Source organism: Lissotriton helveticus, chromosome 5_1 (genome assembly GCF_964261635.1).
Source record: "Lissotriton helveticus chromosome 5_1, aLisHel1.1, whole genome shotgun sequence".
In the NCBI taxonomy this organism is placed as follows: domain Eukaryota; kingdom Metazoa; phylum Chordata; class Amphibia; order Caudata; family Salamandridae; genus Lissotriton; species Lissotriton helveticus.
In genome coordinates, this window is record NC_136065.1 from 882263565 (window position 1) to 882291554 (window position 27990).

Consider the following 27990-nt stretch of genomic DNA (forward strand, 5'->3'; position numbering starts at 1 on the left):
GGTTGTTATTCATGGCTTGTCGTTGTCTAAAAAGAGCCGACACCCTCTGGTATAAGGCTCTCTTTGGCAGACGACAATTGTAAATAGAATATTAGAATATTAGGGAAACGTCACGTTTATTTTTTGTGCTTTGCGAACAGAGGTCACCACCAATTTTATCGGGGACGAATCAGAATTGGGTATATCTGGCCAGAGCCAATCAGGAGTAGAGAGATAAGTGTATGATCAGCAGACAGGAAATAGGGATATTTCTACCGGAAAGAAATAGTGGCGGACCTGAAAGGGAACATGTAGGCCGCGCACAGAGTTATAATCAATCGGGCCAATGAGGCATTAGATTATGAGTGGAGGTGGTCTTTAGACAGGAAATGAGGAAAAATTTGTACCAGAAACTAATAGTAGCGGACCGGTGAGGGAACATGCAGACCGCGCATGTGGTTTGAATTATTGAGGTTAATGAGGCATTTCACTATTGGAGGATGAGTTCTTTAAATAGATGGTGACATGTAACAGAATACGCACTCGGGAATTATCGGGCCATGGGTGCGGATTGGAGGACCGACGGTGAAATTTAACGGTGAGAAAGGATCGAGAAACTTAGTTAGAGGAGGTAACTTTGTGCTTTTATCTCGGAGGTACTAAGGGATTGTCTGTTCTGTTTGTTTTCTCTTGGTGCAGAATGAATCAGAATGTTAAGGCGGAAACCCTTCTTGTCATATGGAACAGTTAATAGAATTTGTCTTGTGTCATTGGCGACTGGGAGGATTGTCAGCACTTCATTAAGGTATTTCATATTGGGGGGACTTATTGAGAATATTGTGATCAGGCACAAGTAGTGAAACTTAGAGGGCGAGGCTTGGACTTATACTTTTTATCTCGCAGATAATGATTATTGTATAGCATTGGCCATAGAAACCTCGAAGAGGGAACGCTTGTAGAAAGGAATTCTTTTGAAATATCAAGGCAAGACTTCACCTATGTGAGTAATGACAGTAATTTGTGATTTACGAATGTAAGTGGGACTCCCCGCAGTAGAGGGTCAAGGCCAACAGTTTATGTGGTGTTGTTTACAGAAGTTAGGGCAGCAGGAGTTGTCCTCTTTTACATAAGAGGACTCTCTTGATGATTGGAAGGTATAATAAGAAGAACCACACTGACATTTATTCGTCATCATTATGTTTATAGATCGAACAATCATTCATTTACGTCGCCCTCAGGATTCATACATTATGAATTAACAAGCATCACAACCAAGTTGAAAGCATCTTTTTGAAAATAATGTGAACTTCTGTTTTTTGAATAGTAAATTAGACAGAGGATAGTGATATAGATAGTGGATATAATAGTAATTATGCTTTTCAACTTTAGGTTTCAATTTCCCATACAGTACCTCTCAGATACTTTTTTAATGTTCCATCCATTCCCACAGTAGGCAATTACGCCCCACATGTGAACACAGGATGTACTTTGGAATTCACGAGGGCTATTTAGAGTGTTCAATAGATAGGGAACACTATGTTGTCTCATTGGTCTTAAAATGTCTCTGTATATGGAAATGCATTTGTTTGCTTATGTTTTTTGCAATTATTGTAGCATTGCAGGCTAAAACTGTGGGTCTAGAGTTTAATTTATGTATGAATGCATTATGTACTTGGATCTCAACAAAGACTAATAACTACTTCAAATACATGTGGTCCTATGGTATATATAGTGAAAGTGTCTGCTTTGAAATTTCTGATTGTATTTGTGATTCTTTGTTTATATTTCTTGTATTCACAGCCCTTATGGCGTCCTAGACATAGGCGAAACGCGTCGGCTGTTGTTTATGCTGTGACTTCTACACTAAAACAGAAAATAAAGAATATTCAAGAAAACAAGATTCATCGGAAAGATTGTTATTAAAAAAATTCAGATTGATTGTACTTTATGCATACATTAATATAGTACGCTCCTACCTTATTTTGGGTCTCCTAGAGGGCGAGGTTCTCGTGGAAGAGGTTGTGGGACTGAAAGAGTTCAGAACCCGGTGGTTCAACAGGGTCATTCTGATAACAATTATTTTGATGACCCGCGTGATGGCCAGTATTATCATGATGATTATGATACGGATGAGGTGACATGGGTATCTTAAAGTTAGGACAGCCAGGGACAGGGTGAGGGACCAGTCCAGATACCTGTTGATCAGTGGGGCCTTTATGTCACAGTGGACTTGCAAGCCTCAACTAAGGAATTTTAGCAGGACACACTGCCACACAGAGCTCTAATTCTCGACATATGGTGCCTGGAGCGGCTCTGTCTGCCCACAATAATCTTTAGGTAGGTTTTTCAGGTGTACTGGTTGTAAGCCCCATCTCAAGTCCTCTTGCATTGACTGTTGGCCCTTTTACTCTGGAGTCCCCGTTCTTGTTGACATCTAATTGTGGAGAAAATGTGATGGGTTTGGATTTGCTGAATAAATTGCATGCTACTATTTATTGTTCTCCAACAGGTGTTTATCCTACCATGGGCCCAGATGTAGGTATTACACTATGTTTGTCTCATGATGCGCCTCTTCCCGCCTGAAGTACCACCAACTTTATGGGCACCAGGTGACTCAGACGGAGGGCTGTTGCATATGCCGCCAGTTTCGATACAGGTTAAAGATCATGCCATTTTGCCTTGCACTCCTCAGTATAAAATACCTCAGGCGGGGTAACGGCCCTTCTCCAGAATATTCAGGATATGATACGAAAGGGAGTAGTAAAGAAACGTCTGCTAATATTTGCAATAGTCCTATTCTTCCGATTCTTAAAAAGACACCTTCAGGCTCCTCCGATGATCATAAGGATGTTTATCGTTTTATGATTGATCTGCTTGAGGTTAATAAAATTGTAGTTCCCCAGTTTCCAGTGGTTCCTGATATCACTACGCTTTTGACAATGATTCCTTCTAATGCTAAATTCTTTTCTGTTACTGATTTGAAAAATTCATTCTTTAGTATTCCTATTCATCCAGACATTCAATATTTGTTCGGGTTCACACTAGCTGGTAGGATTTTTAGATTCCATTGAGCTCCTCAGGGCTATACGGAAAGTCTGAGTATTCATAGCCAGGCATTAAAAGGTCAGTTGGATTCCCTCTTGTTTCCCCCAGGTAGTGTATTAGTGCAGTATGTCTATGACTAACTTATTGCTTCTGACACCGAACAAGGTTGTAGCGATAGTACAGTTAAATTGTCGTTGCATTTGGCTCATCATGGACATAAAGTTCCTATTTCTAAATTTCAGTATTGTCAACAGGAGGTCACCTACTTAGGTCACCTGCTGTCAAAGGAGGGTAGGAAGTTGACCTCTGAGCGCATCAGTACCATTGTTAAAATGCCCATTCCACAAACTCAAAAAGATGTGCGTGCTTTTAAAGGTATTACTTCCTGCTGTCGTCAATGGATACCTAACTATTCTCTGCTAATTAAGCCTTTGCATGCTTTAACAACTAAAGTGCATGAGCTTTTCTTTGGACGCCTGAGTGTCAGCAGTCTTTTGAGCAATTGAACACTGCACTTTCTTTGGCTCCAGTACTTGGCACCCCTAATTACAACAAGCCGTTTGTGATCTATGTACATGAGATGGCTGGTTGCTCACTCTCTGTTCTAACACAGCATTTTGGGGATGAATAGAGACCTTGTGCTTATTTTTCTGCTGTGCTTGATCCTGTTGCAAGAGCTCTCCCGAGTGATCTGAGTGTGGTCGCTGCTGTAGCCACTTCAATCAGACAGTCGGCTGGACTCCTACTTGATACTGACCTCATAGTTATGGTACTCCATGCTGTGGACATACTTTTGAATAAGACAAAGACACAGCACCTCACCAGTGCACCTCTCACCGGCTATGAATTGATCTTAATTGCTAAACATATTACGATCAAAAGATATGCTAATCTGAACCAAGCCACATTACTACCCCTCCCTTCTGAGAACGATGCAGTTGACAAACATGATTGTATCTTCCGGATGGAAGGAGAGACGAAAGGGCGGGTACACCTGACTAATGTCCCCTTACCTGACCCTCAAGGAGAACTATATTTTGGTGACTCTTGTTTTAAATTACTAGATGGCACCACAACAGCAGCCTATGCTGTCACTACGTTGCGTACAGTGGTAGAGATATCGTGGGTACCCTACCAGTCAGCTCAAACTGATGAGCTTACTGCCCTTATTCAAGCTTGCGAATTGAGCAAGGGACTGGTTGTTAACATATTTTACTGCCTTTTGGTTCGTGCATAATTTTGGCAGATACTGGGCTGAGAGAGGGTTCCTTATTTCTTATGGCACCAAGATTCAACATGGGCACCTTATATTGAGGCTTTTGTCTGCTTTAGCGATCCCCAAGAAATTGGCTACAGTTAAGTGTAGCGCCCACAGGAAGGTTACTGATGATGTGGGTAGGGGAAATGCTTTTGACAATCTGACAGCTAAGGAAATGTCTCGAACAAAGATGAAAAGAATATTTGTAGCAGATACTGCTAGGTGGGTCCCTGAAGTTGGCATGTTTGAAGATACTCTTGAAAGTGTAAAACAGATACAGAGTAAAGCCACAATGGAGGAATTAGCAGAACTGCAGAAAAGTACAGCACAGTTGAATGAAGAGGGATATTGGATTGATAAATCAGGGAAACAGAGATAGATGTTACCAGATGCATATTTTCGTCCCGTGGTTACTATTGCACATGGTCCAGCTCATATTAGTGCAAAAGGCATTTGTAAGTTGTTAGAGCCTGTATGGCAAAATGACAATACTTCTAAGACAGCCGCACACTTGGTGAAATACTGTATGGTTTGCATGATGCATAATCCAGGGAAGGGACTCCCTACCTCCTATACCAGAGTGGTCCAGCCACGACATCGAACCTGGAGACTATCCCCTAGATTCATCAAAGTCCCGTTTTTCGAGTCTGTAATAGCGATTATTAACGAATCGCTATTACAGACTCGCAAAACGGCATTCATGTACAAATCGCAATTTATTTTGCGATTCCTACAGCTTCCTTATTTGCGATTAGCTAATTGCTAATCGCAAATAAGGAATAATGGGAAGACATATCAATGTGCTATTAGCGATTCGCATTTTGAGTTTGCGATTTCAAGGGTGCAGGGGTGTCCAAAGGACACCCTGTTGCACCCCTGAAATGATATTGGACGCTGGTGTTACGCACACACATTTCCCAAGGACATGTGTGTGTGTAACATACAATTCAGAAAAATGCACTTAAGTGTATTTTTCTAAGTTTCCGCTATTTACCACGAGGTTTGACTTCACGGTAAATAGCGGCCCAAAATTTCGAATTCGCAATTTTTAAATGTTTCATGAATTGCATTTAAGGAATCTCAAATAGAGATTCCTTAAATGCAATTCCTCGCAAAATTGCGAATTCTATAATAGCGATTTTTGCATTTGGGATGATGAATCCCAAATGCAAAAATTGCGCTCGCAAAGGGCCAGATTTTCAGAATCTGGCCCTTTGCGAGCCGATTTTACGTTGATGAATCTGGCCGCAAATCTTTATAAAGAATTTTCAGAGGAAGAAAAGTTTGGAGCTGAGCTGGAAGGGGACTGAACATGTTCTATTGGTGACACGCACTGCTGTGAAAGTTGCTGGCCATAGGAATTGGGTCCACACATTGCATTGTTGCCGGATTCCATTGCCATTGCCCTACAATCAGTAGGTCAAGCATGTAGTGGGGGATGTTGAGCGTGAACAGGTCCCCAGGTTTGTTCCTGTCAGTGATGCAAAGCTAACGCGGAGCCACTTGGACAAGGAGAATTAGGACCCTCTGAATGAGGCTGTTCCCCCAGATATACAAGCTATTCAAGAGCCTTTGTTCATAGATCACACTGTGCCTGGGGCTACCAGAAACAGTTTGTGCCCTCGGCTGAGGGATACATATTCCAAGGAGAAAAGAGATTAGGGATGGACTGTGTATGATAGGTTGTACTGAGCTGTGGTACCAATGGAATTAGTGTAGAACGTTTGCTCACTTTATTTTAGTTGTTTGAACATTAGTTAAGGAAGACTGAAGTATACTGTGAAGGTATACCATCTTGATCGATGTGGGATACGAGCTAACGACAGAGCAAGCTCCACCGCATATGCTCAAGAGCACCAACTGATTGATGGAAATAGGAGCCTGTACCAGTGAGGCTCTGACGGACACTGGGTACTTATATATTCTACTAGCATTCTGATGCCTGCGTTATCATTCGTTATGCATCCCTTTGGTAGACTGGTTGCTGAGGAGGAGCAGCCAGTCATTTTTATTGTCCAGCATAACATGATGTGGACCCGCAAATAGAAAATAACATCTGTTGCTCTTGTCCTTTTGTTGCTAATAATACAGTGTGGAGTGTCATGGATTTTGGAAAGTGATTACCATGTGACCTTACTTAATACGGGTAGAGTTATTTCCCCGAAGCGAAATAAAAGAGCAGTCCCAATTTCTCGATACACATAAGAGGTTCTTTGGAAAAAGAACAGCTTGTTACCCCACTGAATCTATCACTAGTTTTTGGACTGCATACCCATTGTCACTTGTAAACTATACATATACTCGCCCATCGTAATTACAGAAGTTAAGGGAGTTTTTGGTTTTGGCTATCCAGGTCCTTGTTTACAGAAAGCCACTGGGAGTGGGTTTTCCAGGTTGTGATAACAACACATATTGCGACAACTTCTACTTGGATGAACAGAATGCCACACTGGTGGATTATTAGCCTGCTTGTTGCCCTATCGTCCTATCGTGAATAGTATGGACACTTCTTTGTGCATCAATTGTTCTGGAATAGTGTTATACGAAAATATGATCCCCTTAGTGAATGACAAAGATCCAAGTACTTTTGGAATGAACACCAGATATGCTGCAGTAGATTATGAAATACCAATCTATGCACACCCGGGGTTACTTTTTGTCTAACGGTACATATTCCAATGTTCGTAATGCAACAGACAGTGTGGCTCTTGGGATGGTGTTGCCCTTAGGTGTACCCTGTAAAAAAAGCTAAACCTAATGTCCGTTAGGTTAAAAGGACCTTGACCAAAGAATTCTGTGAGGGAGTGACCGATTTAGAGGTCAATAATTATAGTGGTTCATTTCATCTTAGGCAAGATTGGTGGTGTATGCGCAGTAGTGGGAGACCAGTGTGTGGATGGGATCAAGAATGTGGAAAAGAATATTACCAAGCACATTCTCAATATCCTCGAGAATGTCAAGTGGATGGAAAGTGGGTATTGAAGTTGGTCTCTCTTCGGTAGTTGGGGCTGGATTCTTGAAAAGGTGATTTACATGATTGTGATATTGGTGCTCTGCTGTGCCCTTATTCAGTGCCTCCCCTTTTGTTGCTCCTATTGCACCACAATTCCACCCCTAAACAGAAGATATCGATTCATGATACAAACACTGCAGTTATGGTCCAGAAAGAAATAGATGACCTTATGAACAGTGACAAAGGCATTCTTGAGACTTCTTCCCATCTTACAGTTTCCTACCCCAATGCTGAAAATATGGAATACTCTTAAGGATTCCCTGCTATCGTTGTTTGTGGTTTCTTGTTTTACTGATTAATGCTTCCTTTATTGCCGTTAGAAAATGTTTTACCTCATGCTAAACGGAGGGTCTGTAAGAATAAAAATGTTCATGTTTGCTCATTGGCCTGTGTAAGTTAGCATTTGCTGTGCCATTTTCTTTGCAGGCGCCATTTTAGGCTGTTCGAAACTAAGTTAGTTTAAGTCCGAGAAATGTTCCAGTCTAACTTTTGTTTTTGCCATAGCCCTGTTCCCATAATGAGTACACTGTTCCTATTAACGCATACCTTTCTCACTAGATAGAGGCCTTCTCCCACTTGTCTGGGGATGGGCTCGGCTGGCCTAACCTTGGACTTTGCTACTTTGTGTAAGATACGAGTGCCTAGACCCTTTTTTCTTGTCTTCCATTGCTTAGCAGCACCTGCTTGGAGAATGCCACTATGGGCGTGTTTTAGCCCAGTTATGAAGCGTACATAGTGTATCTCTAAACTTATCGATTTCAGTCCCTCTGCAACACTCCCATCGACTGGGCAGACTGAGCTCCTCTCTGAGTCTATATAATAAACAGTTACTGGTTTGTATTCTCTACCGTCTGACCGACTCTTCATTTGGTATGGAAGGCTGAGAGGTGATCATTAGTGACCCAAGTGACCCTAAATGGGCCACTCCCATAAACTCTACCTGCCTGATTGTTTGCTACCAACCTGCAAGAGGGAGTGCCGTGCAAAGAGAGGCACCACTGGGGGACTTCTAGCCCTGTCACCCCTTGCAATGAGAGGAGCCGGAAACCATTCATATAAGCGCATCGCTGTCACACGGCCCCTGGGATTCTGCCTTCTTGATTATTTGCTCTGAGGTAAAGTTTAAGGATCTTTCCTCGATGATTCCGACAGTCCAATATTTTACAACATTTTATCTAAATTGGGCCATATATGGCATGTCAAATGACGACATAGATGTGTATGCAGATCAAATTAACCCCACTTTTACAATCTAGTCTGTATACAACAATGAGTCACACTGACCTAATAATGTCTGCTTCAAAGATCCACTTCTATCAATGTAGTTTGACAGAAATGCCTTTGAACTTACAGCAAGACAGATTTGTCATTTTACAATACACAATTAACGATCTTCAAAGTACTAGTTGCACCAAGCAAAGCAATCTTCTTGTTGACTGAGATCTTGTTGGACCTGGCCCTTTTTGGCAGGTTCACCCCGAAACTTTTTGCTTTTTCCTAGCCTGTTTTTGTAACCTGGTGTTGGTGATTTTAGGCCTCTGTGCACTTTTTCACTGTGATACAGTGTAAAGTGCGTGAGCTCTCTGTGTATGTGTAAGAGTGACCTGCCCTCCCTTAGGAATGCATAGGGAATATGTGTGACCCTGGTAGTTCCTGATGTGTGGGGAGTGCAGGGTCGAGTTTGGTATGTGCGAACTCATGAGATTGAATGCTGCGTAATGATGTATGCGGCATGATTGTGTCTAGTGTGGAAGTGCCACTTCTAGACATGGGTGTGCGTGTGTATTGAGTGTGCTGGCATGTGATTGGCTGGAGCTGGCTGGTGAGCCTGGCTCCAAGAGTCTGGATGGGTCTGCCCGCTGGTGAGTGGAGAGATTAGCATGCTGATGTGAGGGGAGGGGTGCACCTGGGACCTGAATAGGGCTGGGCTTTCCCCACACAATGCTGGCTCCGCCCCCTGTGGTACGACTGATGACCCTAGCCTGCCTGGTGAATGGAAAGGGTGGCTGGGGAAAACAAAGTACTCCAAAACCAGCTGCGACTGGTTTCTCCCCCACCCTGCACCTTTAGACAAAGGAACTCACTGTATAAAAAGGGGCTGTGTCCCCTTACAAAAGGTTCTTGTTGCTGACTTGAATCCTGCCAGGGGCGTGTTGCTGCTGGGGCCCAGGGGAAGGCTTGCCTCCCTGGGCCCTGCCCAGCCCCTGGATATCCTGGATGCCAAATGGACTTTTTGCTTTTCTTGGGGGACTGCTGTGGCCTGCCAAGCGCCTGGAAGCGCTTTGTTCCTATTTCCCCAGGTTTACTGGCCCCTTGCCAGTTAGGGGGATTTAATTGCGCAGGTGCCCACCCTGCGATTTTTATCATGTGTCCAGGACTTTCTATTTAAGCGCGCTTTTGCTATTATTAAGTTTAAGCGCTTTGTGCCCTAGGGGAGCACTGGTTTACGGGCCTCTTGCCTGATAAAGAAGCAGGTGCCCACCCTGCTGGTGACCCGCGATTTTGCCGTGGTTTTGCTATTTATTTAACTGGGAACCAACCCCGGGTTGCACCGCCGCTGCCCGGGGCCTGAAAAGTGCCAGAAAATCCCACTGTCCCCCGCCGGGGCCGCGGAGAAGAAACCGAAGGAGCTGCGCCCTAATTGGCTCAAAGAGACGAGCCCCCTCAGCAACACTGAAGCTGGGTCCAGCGGCGCGGCGCTGGGATTGGTCCCCGGGCCGCCGCCTCATCACCAGGTTCGCGCAGTGATTGGTCCATCGCCGGAGAGAGGAAGCATTGCAGGTGAGCGGGGAGGACAGGAGCCTACCCCGCCTTCCCCAGCATGGCGGTGAAGCCCCGGGCCCCAGGAGGGGGCCCGGGTGAAGGAGGAGTGCGGCCGGAGCAGGCATGACTAGGAGAAGCTGGCGTCGCCGTGAGGAGAAGACCCCCTGCACTGGAGCCCGGTGAGTAAGGGCTGGGCAGGGGGGCATGGCAGCATCCTCTTCTGAGCAGCCTGAGAGGGGGCCGCTCCCACGATGCCTCTAGTTGTTAAGAGGTCCCCGAGGGGCCGGCACACCCCTACCTATGGAGGCACGACAGCAGTGCCTTTACCAGAGCGGCCCCGATGGCAGCGGGCCGCTCCAGTGATGGCAGCCTTGATTGATTTAAAAGCCCCCAGTGCTGACTGAGTTGCCGCGATCAGGGTGCATGTAGGGCGGACCCGGATGGCAGCGGGCCACCCCAACGTTCTTGATGATTTCCTAGAGCCTAGAAGGCTCCAACGATTGAGGGACGTATTATTAAAGGGCCCAGTAGGGTCCCCAGGGGTCACTGATACCCCAGTTTGGACATAGTTGCTCTCAAGAGCCCCGTGGCTCCCCCAGGGGTACCCTTATGTAAAGCCACATGTTGGGGGCATGAGGAGTTAGGAGCCAGAGTGCTCCAATGGGCATAGTTGAGCCCAGAGCCAGAGGGCTCTAGCGTTTGGGCGCAGATTTGTCAGAGCCTGTGTGGCTCCGGCCCCTGCGGCACAGTTTGTCTAAGGGCCAGTGAGAGCCCATGCTGCAGTTTTATCCCAGCTGCCCAGCAAGTAGGGGGCAGCTGCACCGTTTAGGCACAATGTGAGAGAGAGAGTCCTTGAGAGGGACAGAGATGGCACAGTGGTGCCAGGCCTTCTACAGCTGCGCAGCACTTAGTGCCAGCTGCAACGTTTAGGCCCTGTTGTGGTTCTCAGCTGCCCAGCAATTAGTGGGCAGCTGCAACGTTTAGGTTTGCGCCGGTGGCGCACCCCTGACTGGCGCTGCGATGGCAGCACGCCCTGACATTCTGGACACAGGGCATTTGAGCCCCCCTCATGAGATGGCCAGTTGGCCAGGGGGGCTGGTATGTGATTTCTGCGCAATGTGATTTTTGCGCAATTGTGTTTTCCTGCACCTCTGAATGTTGTGATGCATCATGTGTAATATGTTCATGCTTATACCCCTACAGGTATTGTGATACTTAGGTGGTTGTTTTTCTCCTAGTACAGGTGTTGCTAGTGAGGTCCTGGTTCCCTGCGCAATATTCTCCTAAGGTGGTTAGGGTTGTGTAGGTGGTACTTACCTGTTACCAGTGATTACCGGTTGTGTGCTAAAGTGATTATTATTCTATGATCTACAAAGTGCTATTTCTAACCATATTTCTGCTAAGTGCTGATTCTGACAGTGGCCCACGTGGCCCTGTCCTGGTGTAAATAATCCCTTGTGAATATTGCCTGTGCCAGTTGGCACAATGTATATTGTATGATTACTATCTGATGTGTTTTGACAATACAAAAGTTATTTTTATATAACCTTGTGTGGAGTTCCTTTTGTGGTGTGCCTAGGATGTTGTTGCTGTTGTGTGCGTGCGCAAATGCTTTACACATTGCCTCAGGGATAAGCCTGTCTGCTCGTGCCAAGCTACCAAGGGGGTGAGCAGGGGTTATCTTGGCGTGTGACCCCCCTTACCCTGACTAGAATGGTGGTTTCTGCCTTGCTTTGGCGTAGGCCTTAGCCAACCAGAAAATCCCAGTTCTAACAGATCTTAAAAGTAAGTCATGTTCCTCCAAATCCTTTTGCAGTGTTGAATCCTCCTTCAAGCAGAAATGTATGGAAAATACCTTTCAGCATTCTCAACAATGGGCAGAACATTTCTCCAGCTTTTCCCAGCATCAAAAGAATATATAATATGTGTGACAGCTACACAACTAAATTTGACACTCCCATAGTACACATAAGCCATTGACACAGCTCACACTGAATGGGTGTCCTTCAAAATCCAAGATGTAGAGGCTATGGATTCTATAATTAAATAAATTGATGAGCATAATTAAATTCACTTAAAAAATTAAAATTGATTTTAATCAATTATATGAAATGCATTCTATAATTAAATCTGAGTCTCCATTAAATCCCTGCCCTGTGTACTCCTGAGGCCTCAGTGATGCCCACATAACCAATGTGTTGCTCAAATGCATGGAGAGATCTTTGACTACAGGGATAGTTTCTCGGTGCTGGAAAAAGAGCATTACAATCCCCTTTATGAAGAAAGAAAATGTGGACCCTAATAAACTATTGAGGAATGTTCTAATTTCTTGTACGTCACGCTCCTGCGGACACTGGGTAAAATTCTCAAGAAATTGGTGGCTAAATAACTCACTCAGTTTCTTGAAACAAATACCATATTGCTTAGATGATTGATAATTGTGATTATTTCTGCCACAAGGGATGTGGAGACAACAATGGTTTGTGCAACAGAAGAGCTGAGAAAAATGTAAGATGATGGAAAGTCTGCAAACTGAGAGCCGTATTACACGATGCTTTTCCTTCTTATCACCGGGTGCACCTTTCAAGGGTGCGCTCAGCGCTAAAATGGAGAGTGTGCCGTATTAGATTGAATGCGCTGCCCCCAAGGTAACTGCAAACTCGTGCTACCCTTGGGGCAGTGTATTCAAGTGCAATACGGAGCGACTTTGAAGCAGCTGCTCCGTGTTTCACTGTGCAGGGAACAATCCACTTGCAATTTAAGAGCGGTGAGAGATCCCCTTACAGGCGGGTGGAGTGAGTGACTGCACCCACCTGCAAGGGAATGTCTAAGGGGTCCATAGGACCCCCTTCACCCCCTCCTGAAGGCTGCCATCAGGGAGGCATTGACTGTGCGCCACCTTTTAGGTGGCACACTGTCAGTGCACCTCCTGACAGCTTCTAAACCTTTGCGCCCATGTCTATAGTATGAAAGGGCACAGAGGCAAATAGATTCCCTCATTTGCATGGGCCACCCCCCCCCCCCCTGCAAATGAGGTAACGCTCGCTGATGATAGCACTAGCAATTTATGTACGCCAGCCTTATATATATTACAGAAAGGGCTGCACAAGCATCTGTGCCGCTTACATAATAACAAAGTGGCCCGGGGCAGACAAAGTGGGCGCAAAAGCCCGTTGCAGCCAAGGGGCACTCTAACTTCATTTTACCAGCCAGCTGCTATTGAGCAGTTAATCCTAAACATCTGGGTAATCATTTAAAAGTGGTACATCTGGGATGCCCTGCTTTTGAGTCTTTGAGATCACTGAGGTATAGAGACCAACAGTTAAAGCTAAAAACCTTCTGTGCAGGGAGTCAGCATCCAGTTCATTACATTTCAACATTTAGGTTCTAGCTAATATAAAAAGGATACATTATTTCAGCTGCACAGGCTCCAACTATGCAGTCAGATGTCTGCCCAACTTCTGTTTGCATCGGCAAGCTCCTACTTAGGCTGCATAACTGTCTTCAAACTGGTCAAACGTGGATAGCACAACACATTTTAGGACTTTACCTTAGACCAAATATAGAGCAGTTAGACACCATGCTCTGCCCTAGAATGTAAAGACCACCCCTTCACCTTTTATTGAGGTAAATTCCTTCGGTGATTTACTGGAAATGAGCTATCAATAAATCCACAAAGCAATGCATTGTGCTGTGCATGCTATTTTACTTTCAAGACGTGGTCACCATGTAAGTCTGTCTTCTGTAATAGAATATATTTGGAACTTGCAGTTGCGAGATTAGGCAAACCCTAAAAAATCCATTACACAGCCACCTGTTTAGTCCTTGCGTTGACGAAATCTGATCATGTTATATAAGCCCTTTGAGAGCTGCTCCGGCTTCCTTTTGAACAAATAATTAATTTCAGATCACTCTGCCTAATTCATAAAACATTCAACCACCCAGTGCAATCTTCCCTATAACAACTGGCCCAGAAATATAAGCCTAAACATGTGTTGCGCATGGAGGGGCAACTGTTGTTGTGACTCACTGTCAGAAAAAAACATGGCAGGGAAGATGAACTTTCAGTCTTATCAGTGCAAACCTGTGAAACCAACTTCAGGAAACTATGGGGTATATTATCAAGGGGTTTATCTCCGCTTTTTTGGCTTTAAAAGCCAAGAAAGCGGAGATAAAATGATCTCCCTATTACCAAGCTGTCGCTAACACCAGTTAGTGACAGCTAATAGGAGATAGCGACCATCTTGGGCCCCGCTTTGCATGTCAGTGATATTTATCACTAATGACATGCAAAGTGGGCGTGCCAAGATGTTAGCGACTGGAAACAGTCGCTAACATCGCTATCTCCTATTACCAACTTTTGGAGATATTCGCGCTAAGCGCGAATATCTCCAAAAGCTAACACCTGCCCTGAGCAGTTCTTCACCATGTTATCCAATGGGAGGTGGATAACATGGCTAAGAGCATTTGCTCGATAATGCATGAATATCGCTGACTTTTCAGCGATATTCATGCATTGCGGCCGTTTTTTATCGCATTTGCGATAAACCTTGCTAATAGCAAGGTTTATCTGCGATAAAAATCGCCGATGTGCGGCGATAATTTTTGTCTCTAAACAAGTTAGAGACAAAAATTATCGCTAGTTGTTGGTAATATACCCCTATGAGACAAATCTACAACTTTCTGTCCCTTCGCAATTCTGAACTGATTTCTTTTTTGTTATCTTTTCTTGGGACTTCAACTTTTGAGAATTGACTGTCTAGTTTAGTATTGTTCTTGATTGACAGGAAACTATTGGGTGTACTTACACTTAATAAGAACCAAATATCAAATGAAATAAAATCAAAATTTACGATTGCTATTTTCTTCTGAAAAGAAGTTCAGGGTTACCTTGGCTCCAGCTGGAATGACAACTTTTCTATTAGCTTGGTTAGAACCGTGAGCCCAAGTAAGAGGGCCATATTTATGCGACTCCATGCGCCTCCGAAAAATTCACTTTTTGTGACGTTCCATGGCGCAGAAGCCTGTGTGATATTTATCGATCCCTTTAACACAGTGTTCTGCGTTAAAGGGGAATTCAATAGGTGTTGATGGAAGCGTTCCTAGCAGCATCCATTGCATTTTGACACTGCCCCAGATTTACGGAGGCGTAAGGGAGGCGCAAAGACGAGAAATATCTTTATGTCTCCTCATTTTTCCTTTTTCCATGTGTGCTGCATTCTGAGGCACACATAACAAGAGGAAAAGACTCTTGTGATTATTTGTGTACAGAAAGGTTTCTGCATTTAATGCTCTCTATGAATACTGTAAGTCAAACTTTACGACTTTCAGTATTCACAAAGGGCATTTGCGAAAAGTAAATGGCCTTTGTGAATACCAAAAGTCGTAAAGTTAGTCTTTCGTCTAACTTTACTTTTGTGAATAGAGCCCAAAATGTTTTCTTCTAGTTGCAGAGGATGTGTATAGTTTTTTTTTGTGAGAATTCCATTTGTCAAAGAGGAGCTACTATTGTGAATTGTTTTTTTACTCTGGTGTTACTACTGTCCTGCCATCTTCAAAGCTATCTTTATCAGAAAGTATTTCCACTGTTTCGAAAGAGGTTTGAAATAATTTGTTAGTACATTTTCTAGCCCTGTTGGATTATTGCCCTACCTATTGTTTCCTGAGATGATCAACCCTTGACCATTTGGCAGTGACTAGAAGGGTTGCTTTCACTGACAGCTGCTTCCATTGACAGCTGCTTCCATTGACATCTGCCCACCCTCTTTAGCGCTATTGCATGCAGCTTCCACTTTCTTTCTTGTAGTGTAGCACTACTGACTCTGCACAAGGTCATCCTTAGCGTGACTTTTTGCATTCTAACCTCCTGTTTTGCTGATTTCATTTTTGCTGGCTTTAGGATTCTGGGCACTTTACCACTGCTAATCAGTGTTAAAGTGCAAATGCTCTGTACTTAAAACATGGTATAATTGGCATATCCACAATTGGCATATTCAGTTTACTTGTATGTCCTTAGTAAAGTACAATACATGTGCTCAGGGCCTATAAATTAAATGCTACTAGTGGCTTTCAGCACTGAGAGTGCCACCAGCTTCAGCAGCCCTTTAAACAGGAGTTGGCCTAACGGCTAAGGCGCTCGACCTCGGACCTGGGGATTAGGGTTCGAGTCTTGGTAACAACGCCAAACATCCTGTGATTCTGGGCAAATCACTTAATCTCCCCGTGCCTAACAAAAATGAATGTGTGTCCTCATGTAATGTACTGGTGCTATGTAATGCGCTCTGATACCTGATTCAGTTCGGGTCAAGTTTGCGCTATATAAAAATCTGCAAAAAAAAAAAACATGGCTCAGGCCTGCCACTGCAGAGCCTGTGTGTTTAGTTTTAAACTGACATTTTGGCCTGGCAAGTTAACCTACTTGCCAGGCCCAATCCTTCCCTTTTAATACATATACACCACCCCTAAGGTAGGGTCTAAGCAGACCTTTGGGCAGCATGCAGTGCAGTGGGGAGCAAGACCCCTGACCACCTGGCCAGGTACCTGCTCTCTACCACCGCAGCTCCGCTGTTGTTCCGACCCCTCTGACCTGCATGATCTCTGCGAGTAGGTTTGATGACTCTGTCTGCCTCTCTGCTTGTGCCTGTTTTTGTGCTGTCCGTGTCTGTTATTTCTGTGCCCTGTTATTGTGCCATTGGATTTGTGCCTATTTGCCTGTTTTTGTGCTTTTTGATTTTTGCCTCTTAGCCTGGTTTTTTTCTTCCTGTCTTTCCTATTGTGCCTCTGTGCCTGACTTTTCCCTACACTGCTGTGCCCGTGGCCCCTTCCTCCTGCTGGTCTCCTGCTTCTGCCGCCAGCTGGGCTTGCTAAAGGCAAGCCTGTCTGCGCCCTTCTGCAAAATAACCGCAACCAGCGCCAGGGACCCTGGCTCTCCGGCCACCCTCCACTACGACAAAGCTTCCCTTCTCACAGTGACCCCCGGAATGAATAACAACTGCCAGCTGTCCATGCCGAACACCACCCACAGCCAGTTTGCCTGTCATCACTGCCACCAAACCTTCACCACCTTCTGCACCCTCATGGCCACAGCCCCATGCCGAACACCAACTCCACCGGAGCTCTGAGGTGCATCCTCCTCAACACGCACTCCCTGCACAGAAAAACAGCAGAGATCTCAGAAATCCTTGACACCCTCTCACCAGATGTCACCTTCTTCACAGAAACTTGGACCTACTCCACCTCCGCCCAACGTCCCCCATGGATACAAGATCCAGAGGAAGGACCGCCCCAACCGCGCAGGCGGTGGACCTGCCATTGCACACAAGAGCTCCCCCGACTCCCGACCTCCAGCTCAAGCTACAGCCCGCTTATCACCGAACACCTTCATTTCCAGATCCAGACAAGCCCCAGAATGACCCTAAGAGGCACGCTCAAATACAGACCTCTCGGACCTCAAACTACGTTCAACACCTCCATCGCTGACCTCATCACACCCCAAGCCATCACCTCCATGGACTGCATAATCATCGGAGACCTCAACTTCCACCTTGACAACCTAAGCGACCCCAACTCTGCCACCCTCCTGGAAAACCCCCACACACAAGGCAGGACACACCCTTGACCCCCATCTTCACAGGAAGTAACAACATCCACTTCAGCCACACCACGCAGCCACCATGGATTGACCACCACTGCGTATACTTTCATGTTGACAAACCCATGGCAACCAAACCTGCCCCCGCCCCCCACGAAAAAACTGGAACAAGATCACAGAGGAGCAGCTCAACTCCGCCCTCAACTGCGATGCCCCCACCAACTCGACCAACGCCAACCTCGCAGCCAAAGAACTCCACAGATAAATCTCCAACTGCGCAGACGAGCTTGCACCTCTACGTAACCCCGAAAGATAGCGCCCCAGGAAGGCCACCTGGTTCACCACTGACCTCCAAGAATCCAGGCACACCTGTAGACATCTCGAGACAAACAGGAGAAACAGCAAATCCTCGGAAGACCAGACCACCTACGAGAACACCATGACAGAATGCCACCAACACATCAGATCCACTAAAAGGACCTTCATCCAGAACAAGATCCTCGCCAACTCCAGCAACTCCAAGGAACTCTTCAGAATCATCCAGGAATTCATCAAACCGCCCAGCTAAAACATGGACATCATCCCCTCCCAGGACCTCTGCAACAAGCTTAGCTCCTACTTCCATCTGAAGATCAAGGGTCTCCACTACAATTTGAAATGACCAGACACAGGACTCCCTAACCACCCCATCCTCCAGCAACACCAGTCAGCCCACCATTTCCTCCTGTACCCCGGTCATCACCGACACACCGCATCAACCATGAAAGGTATCCACTCAGGAGCCCCCATGGACCCCTGCGTCCCACACATCTTTCACAGAGCTGCCGCCACCATCGCGCCAGAACTATGACGCTCCATCAATGCCACCTTTGCCACCGGCATCTTTCCCCACAACTGGAAACACGCAGAAGTCAGACCTCTACTCAAGAAGTCATCAGCAGATCCCACGAACCTCAAGAACTACGACCCATCTCCCTCCTCCTCTCCTTCACGGCAAAAGTCACCAAGAATTCCGTCAACATCCAACTAATGAAATTCATCGAATAAAACTCCATCCTCAGCCCCTTCCAATCTGGATTCCACAGCAACCACAGCATGGAGACTGCTCTACTTGTCGCCACAGACGACATCTGCACCCTCCTTGACGAAGAACACACCACAGCCTTGATCCTACTCAACCTCTCTGCAGCCTTCCACACCTTCTCCCATTGCACACTCACTGCCAGACTCCACAAAGCCTGCATTCAGGGAACCGCTCTCGTCTGTCTCTGCTCCTTCCTCGCCGGCAGAACCCTAAGAATCAGACTTCCACCCTTCCTCTAAGAACCCACAGAAATCAACTGCGATGTGCCCTAAGGATCGTCTTTCAGCCCCATGCTCTTCAACATCTACATGGTCCCCCTTGCCGCCATCGTCAGACTGCATGTCTTAGCATAGTATCCTACGCCGACAACACCCAGCTCATCCACTCCCTCACCAAGGACCCTATCGCCTCCAGATTCAACTTCCAGGAAGGAATGAAAGACATCACATCCTACATGAGCAGCAGCTGCCTGAAGCTCAACTCGGAAAAGACAGAGGTCCTTGTCCTAGGACCCCACCTGCATGGGACAACTCCTGGTGGCCCACCGCCTTCAGCAGCCCCTCCACCCCCACGGACCATACCTGAAACTTAGGCTTCATATTCCACTCCTCCCTCTCCATGACCCGACAGGTCAACGCTGATGCCTCCACCTGCTTCAACACCCTCTGCATCCTCCAAATGACCTTCAAATGGATCCACCCCGAATCAAGGAAGACCGTCACCCACACACTCATAACCAGCCGACTAGACTACTGAAACACCCTCTGACAAGTCTCTGCTCTGCAAAATCCAGACCAATCAGAACAACGCAGCCAGACTCATTCCCGGCATCCCTCGACACAAACACATCACTCAGCACCTGCGTTACCTCCACTGGCTACTCGTCGAGAAAAAATTAACCTTCAAGATTCTGACACATGCCTACAAATGCCTCCAAAACACCAGATCCCAAATCTCCTTCCATGTAACCAATTGGTTCCTCTGATCCACCGACCTCGCCAAACCCCCACGCATCTGCAGAGTAAGAAAAGGTGGAATAACCTTCTCCTACATCGCAGCCAAGACTTGGATTGAGCTACCTATCAACATGAGGCTCGCCCCCCTCTCCACATCTTCAGGAAGACCCTCAAGACTTGGCTCCTTGACTAACCCAGCTGCTCCCCCCCAGCACCTTGAAACCCGCATGGGTGAGTAGTGTGCTTATAATTTTCCCGATTGATTGATTGATTATATGTAATCGGTAGGACATGTACTTTTGAGCCTTACATGTCATTTGTTTTTCAGTACTGTAAGGCCTATCTGTCTCATAGGTCAACATTGGGGTTGTCTTAAGACATCCTTTAAGTGTGATTAGGAATTTGTTGAAGACATACTTTAAATTGTAAGTCTGAAATCACCCTTCGTTCTTTTTTACTTTAACCATTCTGTGCCTCTGCCTGTCTCTGAATATATGTCTGAGTTGGGTGGCAGATGGGCTTTGTGCATTCCCTCTAGACCATCACACAAAGAGAGAAGGGGGATGACATTTGCATCCTAATGGCCCATCACCAGGCTGATGGGCCTTCCTGAGGTAGATTGGGAGGAAAGAGCTGACATTTGCATCCGCATAGGGCTGTGCCTCTCCAGACACAAAAAACTGCATACACCCCTGTAGCGAGGCTAAAGCCAGGGTAGGAAAGGCAGGGACCTTGGGACCTTCAAAGGCCTATTTGATGTCTCCCTCACTTCAAATGCACAACTGGGTATTAGCTCTGGACTACTGACACCACCAAATCAGAATTTGGCTGCATCCAAGGACATTCTGCATGGAAGAAGAGCTGCTGTGCAGTAGGAGAGGCTGCCACATTCTTCCTGCATTGCTATGTTGGCCTGTTGCCTGCTGATTGCTGTGCTGTATGAGGTACTGCAACTTTGCTACCTACTCTGCTGCGTTAGCCTGCTGCTTCTCGGTTAGGAGATAAAGGGAGTGAACCTGCTCTCGACATCATTGAACCCACGTTTCTCTAAGGGTTTGTTGACTTGCCTCCTGTTCTCTGAAGTCTCAGGGTCACAAAAGACTTCTTACAACTCTGCTGGTGCTGCTGAACTCTGCCATGTGTGAGTCCTACCCTTGCCTGAGGTGCCCCCTCCAATCCTGGGTCTCAGGCGTGTGTTCTGCAGCTGTTTTCTGCAAAAATTGATCCAGCAACCCCATAGCGCCAATCGGAACTGATCCAGTGCCCTCTGAAGCTAATTCAGTGCCAATTCACTGACAACATGGATCCCGACTGCAAGGTTTGATGATAATGCTGTGCACAACTGAAGAAGCCACTGCAAGGCTCGACTTCGATGCAGCACTGATCTTTCAACACTGGCTATGAGGCTTGGCTTTGACGCATCGACCTGACTGCATGAATTTGAGTCCTTGATGCGGACACTTGCGCCAAACAAGGTACATTTTTGACGAGCCATGCATGGGTACTTTAGTCTCAAAAAATCAGTAGGAGAGCCAGGGTATGTAGGGCGCGGCCTTTTCTTCAGGAATATTATGTACAAAGAATGTGGACTAGCCCACTGTGTGTATGCGTTTGTCTTTAGTCACTATAAGTTGTGGCTTAGATACTGGACCCATTCGGTGTTATTAAAAGACCCCTCACACACCAACCTGGTTGGTGTCATGCTTCATCATCGGGTCCCAACCAGGCGGCCGAGTGTCACCTGGTTGTGCTTCGACGCCTGACTACAGCGGAGCGGGTGTGGTGCAACAGTGTGATGTGAGTGAAGGTGAATGTTAAAAAATACCTCTGGGAATCCTTGCCTAATGTTTTATTGTTGGCGGCCCAGGGTATTGTTTTAAAATTATGTGATGCAACTACTCTAGGAATAATTATCCTGTGAGTTGTCTAAAGTGATACGGTCTACAAGTTTCAGCCCCCTCAGGGTTACTTATGGGGCTTTCGTCAGGACCAAAGGTGAAAGGGTGAGTGGCAAAAAAAGACAGTGGCCACATGAAACAGTGTTTTTTCTTTCACACGCCCTAAGGTGTGTAGTGAAAATTAGAGTCTAAAAGGGGAACAGTGTTGGCGTACTTACGGACACTGTTCGGTAGCGAAAAATTCAATGCTACACTGGAGTATGGCAGTTTTACGGGGCTCGGGTAGGAGGCACAGCGTGTTGCCAATTTGGTGGTGCTATGTCCTCCGTGGTAAACTTAACCACACGCTGTGCCTCCTCCCCGAGCCCCGTAAAACTGCCATACTTTAGTGTAGTATGGGCTTCGATAATGGTATTACTATGCAGGAAAAAGTGGAGGTACAATGGTAAACAGAATGGAAGAGACTTAACTTAGAAACAAGGCTAGGTTAAACCTTGCGCAAAACCAATATTTAAGTCAGAATATGGAAAAGTATCTTCAAGGTTGCTCCAGGGAACAAAGTGGAAATGGCCACCTTGTCCCAATAAACCTATGTAACTAAAAGTACACAGCGGATAAACAGTAAACAAGATATCGTTCCAGGGCAAAAGAGAAATAGACAGTCAAGATTATGCTATTTCAAAGCATCAGTTTAATAAAATTTTCAATTCAAAATATTCTCAGCTAGTTTTCTTCTTTATTGTCTTGTTTCTTTTATCCTGTTCACAACCTTAGATGTATTGTACATTGGTTCACGATAATAAGTTGGTATCGATGGTATCACCAAAATGTAGCCTGCAGCCGACACATGTTTCGTCTCAGGGGAATCACCCCACGGCTTCCTCAGGGCAAGCAAAAACCTGTGTGTGGTCCCATATAATATGGGTCTAAAAAATATTTTGTATAATTCGTATCCTTCAAAAGGCCTGGCGTGTTTTTCTAACAAATATCTCGATCGGACTTAAAATCTGGTCTGGACATCTGTGAGTAAAAATATATCATATATCGGAGAGTACTCCCATCGTCATCGTGGATTCATGCATTAGTTAACAATGAGGATGGGAGTACTCTCGGATATATGATATATTTTTACTCACATATGTCTGGACCAGATTCGGACAATAATGAGTAAGAATGAGCGGAAAATTTGTTCCGCTCACGGGATTTGCGGATTTTTGGCAATTTCGCGGTCCATGAATCGCGTGAATTTGCACAAAAATCCGCAATTCGGCGAATTTTTTTTTGCTTGGTCGCACTTCAAAAATACAATTGCGCGCGCCGTTGACTTACCGTGATTCTGAGTTCGCCGAGTTGTTTTCCTCCCGCTTTACGTGCGCTGCGCCATTTTGGATCTGGCTGCGTGATCGCGTGAGACTTTTCGACCGCGAGTATGTCATGGAGTCCCACCATCTTGCACTGCGAGACTTTGAGAACGCGAATACGTCATAAGGGCCCGCAATCACGCATCGCGAGAGTAAACAATTGCGAATACGTAGATGTGACGCGCAGCTGACATCCGGCGAGAGATTTGAACATCTCGCTTTCCCGAAGTCGCAAGAATTGCAATTCTGCACAAGAAATCTATCGCTGACAGCATAAACCTTCTGAAAATGATGATTTGGATCAGAATAACTCCTCAGATTGACATTTGGCTGCACTTTTTTGTGCAAGGAGTCCATTTTTGGGGGGGTGGGAGGAAGGAAGTGCCCCAGACTCTCCAACTTCCTGTTCCTGTCCAGCAGGCCCCTCCCAGTGCTTTGTCCATTTCCTGGTCACTTTTCATTTGGATCTGGAGCTGGAAGGATTACTCTTTGTGGCCGCTGCTGGATATTTGTATTTGAGGACTTTTTTTTGGATCACTTTTGGATTTGAGATTTTACAAGTAAGTTGGTGTTGTTTGTTTGGGGCATTGCAGTTGCTGCAACTACAATTTATAAACTTTTTTACAACTTTAAAAAAAATATATTGTGGGTAGCCAGAGTATCCAGTAGGCCGAGGGTTAGTCATGGGTGCATGATACAACTGTTTCTCGGAGTTATGTTGAACTTAAATATCATTTATGGCATGGATGGCATGGAATTGAATAGCTCACTGTTATATGCGGAAGTTTATTTTAATTTTGGGGTACGTGGTAAAGCCACACTAGCCAGTAGGCCCAGGGGTAGTCAGTGGTGCATGGACCAAGGCATGGCACCTTGATGCCCTTGGGCTAAGTTGCGCGGTATAAGATTCCCTTCATTCATTCATTCATTCATTCATTCATTCATTCATTCAAGTCTTTCTGTGGGGTCTCTTGAATTTAAATATCATTTAGGGCATGGGTGGCATTGGATTAGGGTGATTTTTGTGTGTATTTCGATGTTTTGGGTGTTGTTGGGGCCTGGTCTAGGGCCTGGCCATGTGGGTGGGGGCCATTTTGAGGCCTGGTCCAGGGCCTGGCCATGTGGGTGGGGGCCTAGGGGCCATTTTGAAGCCAGGCAGTGTGCGTTGTGCCATAGGCCTGCACCCAGTCTGCCTTGCTTTCATCCATTATGCCCAGGGATACTCAGTGGTGCATGGACCAAGTCTTTCTGCGTGGTCTCTTGAATTTAAACATCATTTAGGGCATGGATGGCATTGGATTGGGGTGATTTATGTGTGTATTTCGATTTTTTGGGTGTTGTTGGGGCCTGGTCCGGGGCCTGGCCATGTGGGCGGGGGAGGGCATATTGAGGCCAGGCAGTTTTTGCCATAGGCTGGCAAGCTTGCGGTTGCGGGCCAATAGGCCTAGGGTTATATGATGAATGGGTGCATGATACAACTCTCTCTGTGTGGTCTCTCTCCTATTAATTTAAACATCCATTTTTTATTAGAATTGCAATTTTTATTTTGGGTCTTTCCGTGTTGTGTTAATAATAACAAATGCCGAGTTGCAATAATATTAATTGAAACGCTCCATATGCAACATTTATTTAACTGATGTTCCTCTGGCTTCATTGCTTTTAGGTGCACAAAGACTGAGAACCAGGAATCATCCTCATCATCATCACTTGTTGTAGTGCCAGGAAGAAGTCCTGCTGCGGTGTGTGCACAACGTCACATGACGTCACGTGTGGCCACAGACAACTCTGCAACTCGTGCAACTGCGTCCTGCTGTTCTGACATCTGAAGAAGATGGGCCCAAAGAAAGGTGGCCGTAGCTCTTCTACCAAGAACATTGCCAGTGCCACTGCCAGTAAGAAGGAGCAGAAGAAGCAAGTGGCGCCACTTACCAAGGAGACTGTTTTGCCGACCGAAACTTTTTTTTGGGGAAAAAAAACTACGCCTGCAGCAGCGGTGTCCGCCAGGGACCAAGCTGGGAGCAGCACATCTGCTTCATTGGTCTCAGTGCCACCACGCCAAAATAGACCCAAGCCCATGAGTGCCGAAGAGGCAGCCACTTTAATTGCTCTTTCAGCATCGACCAGTGATGTTGGCGTTGACTCATCACAAAGTAGCATCCAATCAACGCAGGGTGTAACTCATCTGACGAGTGTTCAACCAGAGCCGCAACGACAACCACAGGTGCAACAAGGAGAGGCGTACGGAGAGATGCAAGGAGAGGCGCAAGGAGAGGCGCAAGGAGAGGCACAAGGAGAGGCATGACTGCCCACAATGCTTGTTCCTCCAGAAGTAGCGGCACATGGGGAAATCGAGATTCATGCGGAGGTATCAGCCGAGCAAGCCACTCTTGATGATCCATTGTCTTCCAGATCCCCAGCAAGGAAAATGAGGGCTACTAGTACAACTTCTTCTTTAAGCCCCCTTCCTTCTGATGATCTAGATCTTGATTGGCGCCCACCAATTCAGTCAGAGAGGGAGGCACGCCATGAGCCAACAAAGCTAGGTAAAAGGAAGGTTCCCGCAAGGCTCTCAGTTATGGGTGATGACGAAGAAGAAGTAGAAGTGGTGTATTCTGCTGCTGATGAAAATTCTGACGATGACGACCCAGTCATCACAGTCATCACTCCAGCCCCAGCGGGCATGCAACAGACAGACATTTTTACCCTATCCCGAAATGCTGCGGGGGATGTGGGCGGCGTGGCACTGGTACCACCTCCAACACAGATAACTACACCAACAGGACCTACAGCTTCCATATTTTCTCTTCATAAGAGCCGGCAGGGACCTCCATCCAGCGCGACCTCCATTACCTCAAGTAGTGGTGCTGTAAGTGCACAACAGAGACAAATTCCGCCACGCCCATCCTCCACTTCATCTGGCATTGATAGTGGCACCTCCACCACCACCACCAGAAATCTCAACTCCCCAGTTTGGGATTTCTTTAGTATTAGCAAAAAGGCAGAAAACCACGTTATTTGTTTGGTTTGTAAACAAGTAGTTAGTCGGGGTAAGCTTGGTACCAACTATGGTACCGGAGGCCAGAGGGGTCATCTCCAAAAACACCACAGCATCCAGTGGGAGGCGCTCCTAAGTAACATCCGGAAAGCCAAATGTACAAATCCAAATGTAGCCATTGATATTGCATCTGGTGATGACGAGGAGCTGATCGTGCAGGGTGGAGGTGAAGAAGCGAGAGACATTTGTTTCTGGTACACACAGTACCCCTGGCAGCAGCACTGCAGTGGTAGCGCCCACACCCTCTACCCCAGCAACATCTAGGAGGGACAGTAAGAGTCTGGTAGAGACACCAATGCGAAAAATGACATCAATGAGCATAACTGGGTTGAAGAAGTCTAGATCATCATCACATATGAAAACGGTCCGGACCACCATTAAAAGCATGTTTTGGTCGGAGGCGCCATTTGAACGCATTCACCCAACGGCACGTCTGTATAATGCAATGCTGGCTAAAATGGACCTTCTCCCTTTTTCTTTCGTGGAAGGGGTGGGTTTTCTAGAATTTGTGGCAACAGTCTGCCCTAAATGGAAGGTTCCTAGCCGGTCCTATTTTACCAGAGTTGCGGTTCCAGCACTACTTCAAGATGTGCTGGACGTGATTGCTTTGCAGAAGAGTGCTGTTCACACTATCCACCTGACAACAGACATGTGGACCAGTTGCCAAGCCGTTGATTATATGTGCATCACTGCACACTGAGTCTCTTTTGCGGGGGTTAGTGAGAAGATAGCTACAGGTGTTGACAGTGTCACAATTTTTCAAGCTACTCGGAAACATGCAACAGAAGCCATGTTTGCCATGGAGAAATCTCATACTGCTGTAAACATTTTGGAGGAGTTTAACAGTAAGGTTTTTGAATGGCTGCATCCAAGAAAGCGCATGATTGGTTATGTTTCCACCGATAATGGCAGTAATATAGTTAAGGCCATGGCTGATGGTGGCTATTTCAGAGTCTTCTAATCAAAAAAGGGGGGGAGATGGAATGTTGATCCATTCAGTTTCCAAATTTCATATAGCTAATCAAATGAGAAAGGATCACTTGTCCTACACAACCTTAGGTAAGCAGGAGGAGCGAGGGATGTCCCAGTATATAAGACCCTCATGCACGTGATGGGTATGGTGGTATCTAAAGCGGTATATCTTGATTCTCCGCTTATTGATCACGTGTTTGCATAATCTATATGATCACTTGCCCTTGTAATCTGAAGTATATCGGCATGACATGCAGGAGAGCCAAACAAAGACTATGTGAACACCGAAGCAACGTGAAATGTAGAAAGAGCAAAGGAGATTAATCTCTGATCAGAGAAGGAGACACAACTCTAAGGAACAAGTCATCCTTCTGTCCACTCAACTCCCAAATCTTAATCGAAATACAAACTTTCGAACAGGCCATTTTCAAAGGAATTGACGAACTGGCGAATGAAGTCCAAAAGCCCTACCAGAATATCACGAGATCGGAACAAGAGGCACTGAATGCTCTGAAAGATGATCGTAACATAGTCATCAAACCCGCCGACAAAGGCGGAGGAGTAGTTCTCCTGACGGCTGAAGGATACGATCAACAATGTATGGACCTACTATCAAATGACAGATTCTACAGAGTCTTAACAACAGACCCAACACCGAGACAACAGAGGACCATTGCAATGATAATAGAAGAGGGAGAGACCAACAACTGGATCTCTTAAATAGAAGGAGAGTACCTAGGGACCACCACACCATGAACCCCCTACTTCTATTCCTTACCGAAGACGCACAAAGGGCGAGTACCACCACCTGGAAGACCAATCGTGTCAGGAATTGGTTCAATTCTGGAACCCTTGTCCCAGTTTGCGGACCAATACCTTAGACCTCTAGTCCAAAAGACCCCCACATATCTAAAGGACACCAGGGACCTCCTCAACCAACTACAAAACATCGAATACTCCTCCACCACCATGCTCCTGGTTGGATTCGATGTGGAAAGCCTGTATACTAGCCTTC

The 27990-nt window shown here is 46.0% G+C and overlaps 1 long non-coding RNA gene across 1 annotated transcript in view; it reads left to right on the forward strand.

The window, feature by feature from the left end:
- Window positions 1-677: 677 nt before the first annotated feature.
- LOC144753435 (uncharacterized) overlaps window positions 678-27990 on the forward strand; it is a 43393-nt gene continuing 16080 nt past the window's right edge. Inside the window, exons 1-2 of the long non-coding RNA XR_013594358.1 lie at window positions 678-784; window positions 883-979. This is a non-coding gene — a long non-coding RNA (uncharacterized LOC144753435). The remainder of the gene's footprint in view (window positions 785-882; window positions 980-27990) is intronic.